The following is a 3,550-nucleotide window of genomic DNA, read 5'->3' on the forward strand; positions in this document are numbered from 1 at the left end:
ACCGAGTGGGAAACTCCATGGGGCAGTTCCGTGCTGTTTTGATGAGGTCGCCAGGCGTGGGCGGGGACTTGTTGGCACTCAACAACTCGTTCGTGTTACAGACGGAGTTCTTGCCAGGGCTCGCACGCCTTTCTCATCTGTGTCTCCTTAGCGCCGTCGACCAGGTAGGTTCAGCGCATGTTTGAGATTGGGCAATGTCCTTAACAGAGGCCACATGGCCTGCAGCAGTCAGTGGCCTGCCCCCTGTCACATTCAGCCACCTGGAGGTTGTTTCCCACGAAGATAGAAGCGACTGCAAAATCTGCTCAATTCAAAGGCCACGTCTTCCCGCAGTGCCCGACGTCTCCACCGCGCTGAAGGAGAAATCCCAGCCCATCATGAACTAGGCCGGCGTCCTGGGCTCCGTCTCTCTGCAAAGGCTTTGCGTCCTCCTAAGGGCTGAAAGAAGCCAAATTACAGCGTTCACTCAGAGGATTTAAAAGCTGGCGATTAAGCAATCTTTTTAAATTTGGGGGGTCTTTTTGTCTTTTGCTTCTGCCCTCCCTCCCCACGCACATCATTACCGCCATCCACAAAACTTAAGAGGAGCAATTTTCTTTTCAATAGTATGCCTCTCCTTCTGGAATATAAAACACAAATTCTAATATTCTTAACAATTTTAGAGAATGGAGTCCACGCCAGGTACCGTGCGCGTGCGCGTGCTTTCATGCGGAGCCGGTCAGTTCACCTGCGGCAGTCTCGGGGAGGGCAGCCGGGCCTGTGCCGGCGCAGAAAGAAATGGCGGTCCTGAGAGAGGAACAGCTGCCCTGGGAGCCTCTCCTGTCACCAGCCCAGACTGGACTCGCATCCAGTTTGCAGAAGTCGCCGTTCAGTGTAGGTTCCTCTTGGCTTGCTGACTTTCTAGTAACTCCCCAGAGAGTCACAGCATGGAGGGACTGTCTGCGCATGCCCTGTGGCTGGGTCAGCACATCCTGGCCCAGCCTCGAGCTCACAGCCTGGCTTTCGCTTGGGAGGCACCCTTTGTCTCATTCTCTTCCCTTCGTGCCTAACTGCCTCCCCCACTTTTCCTCGTTGACCTCCTGTGCTCTCCCTACACTGCAGCAGCTGCATGGGGCAGGGCCGATGCCTCTGCTTCCCATCGCTCTGCTCTCGGGGATGGAGTAATTCCTCACTAGTCTCCTACCTTTGAAATGTCCTTGCAACTCTGCCAGGGGCTCAAATCACAAAATTCGAGACATAGTCCTGGGAACATAATACGACCTCAAACTGCATAATAAAAACCATACTCTACGATGCAGAATATTTTATGCATCCTTTGCATGGAGGAAGGGAGGAAAGTTTTCATAAGGCAGGGTGTCATAGTGTTAACCAAAATACATTTTAGAATAAGGTAGCAGTGCAACTGGGTTTGCTCCATGAATCATGGTAATAACAGCCACCACCATAGGTGACTTACTAAGCACGTGCCAGGCTCCGTTCTGAGACCACCATGTGAATTACCTCACATACTCCTCACCACTCCGTAAAGGAGCTTTAGCATTAACCCCATTTTACAGAGAAAACTGAGCCTTGGGAAGTTTGAGTGAACCCACACAGATAGAAAGTGATCAAGAGACAGATGCTGAGCCCAGGGGCTCAGGAGTCCCAGACTGGCACAAACAGTGAATGCACTCAACTGCCAAATGAAGGGTTGAAGGTGTGAGTTCACCCAGGTGCCTTAGGAGACAGGCCGGGTAATCTACTACTGAGAAATCTACCATTGAAGATTCTATGGAGCACTGTTCTACCCGGCCTAAAGGAGGGTCATCATACGTCGAAAGTGACTCCATGGAAAATATTGTTGTTTGTTTATCTGACTCCTGAGAGCCCCTTGGCTGAGAGAGGATGCCAACCCATGCTAGTGCCCTGCCCCACCATTGTCTTGGTTTGTATTTGTGTGTGTGTGTGTGTGTGTGTGTGTTCATTGGTTTCGCCATTCCTTTCTTTTTTTATTATTATCAATTATTTGCCTTTTATACTTTTTCTATTTTTCCTTCGGTTTCTCTTTTCTTTCAAACCTTCTCTGTGTTCCTTGTAAAAAATGTTTTTCTTTACAAATCTCTTTTTGTATTTCCCCTCTGCACAGTTTTTGTTGTTGTATTTTTCCTTGGTTTTTCTTTTTTCCTCCAGCTTTGTTTTCATTTTCCTTTTTTCTTTTTAATGATTAAATTCTCTTTTCTTGCTATTGTTCTCTGACTTCCCATTGTTTTCTGACATGCATATTCTTGGCTGTTGCCTGCTTTCCTTTGCTGGTTTGTTTGTTTGTTTGTTTCTTCCCCTGCCTGATAGGGGACAGCAATTGTACCCTCACAATTCTGCCAGTCATAACTCCTGAAACACATTTATTGAGCAAAGATTGTTACCACTACTGCACCAGTTAATCCCGATGACAGAACTGAAAAACAGCCAAAATCGCCCTCGATCCTGACATACAATCAGCAAATACAGAAGTGCACACACTCACATTCTCCGTTAGGCCCATGAGGCCAGAGGTGGTAAATGGCTAAAGTCTTTCCAATATGCAAATACAGCATCACAGTGTCTCAGAGACAAAAGATGTCTTCCGTTTACACTAAAAAACACGTCAGAGTGGTCCAAACAAGTGATCAATATGTAAAGCAAGTAAACCTTTCTCAGGAAGAAAAGACATTGGAAGTATCTGATGATAAGTATTTCAAAAGAATGATATTTAGACCCTTTAATTGAGTTGACAGAAAGATGGACAAAACTACAGATGAAGTTAAAGAAAACACAGAAAATAATTTAGAAGAATTCAGGGAAATACTAAAAGAACAAATTGACAAAACAAATGAAAACGTTAGAAGCCATATAAAGACAGCAAATAGAAATCCAGAAGATGAATACTAAGATTAAAAATATATGAAGAAAAAGAGGAAGGAAAGAAAATGTACTGAAAGAGGAAAAAAATCATTTTATGACTGAAGCATAACCCTGATGCTAAAACAAGGCATTTGAGACAATCAACACCCATCCATGATAAAAACACTCAATAAAACAGGTTGAGGAGGGGAAATTTCTCAACATGATAAAGAGCATATATGAAAGACCAACTACCAACATAACTCTCAACTGAGAAAACGGAATAGAAACCAAAGAAAGTTGTCTAGTATCACTACTTGTGTTGGGCTGAGTTCCCTAGAGAAGCAAACCCAGCGATACTTATATCTGTATAAGAAAGAAATGTATGTCCAGAGAAAGCCTACCCAGTCACAGAGGTGGGAAAACCCAGTCAGCCTCATGCCTGTGGGTCAGACACTGAAATGGAGGCCCTGCCCAACTTCCACAGTTGCCAGGGCTGATGAACCAGGAAGCAGGCTGCTTGAGGCCAAGTTGAACTAAGTTTACCAGGCAACATGGAGGACATCAACACTGCCCAGGGTCAGCAGAGCTGATCCAGGGTCCAGATCAGCAGGAAAAGAAGGAAGGGCTTCTCTGTTATGTACATGATGTAGACCACGCCCCCAAGGAGATGTTACCAGGCTGTGACCTG

This window comes from Echinops telfairi, unplaced genomic scaffold (assembly GCF_000313985.2).
Source record: "Echinops telfairi isolate 266 unplaced genomic scaffold, ASM31398v2 ScPeMD7_7469;HRSCAF=8507_0, whole genome shotgun sequence".
NCBI lineage: Eukaryota > Metazoa > Chordata > Mammalia > Afrosoricida > Tenrecidae > Echinops > Echinops telfairi.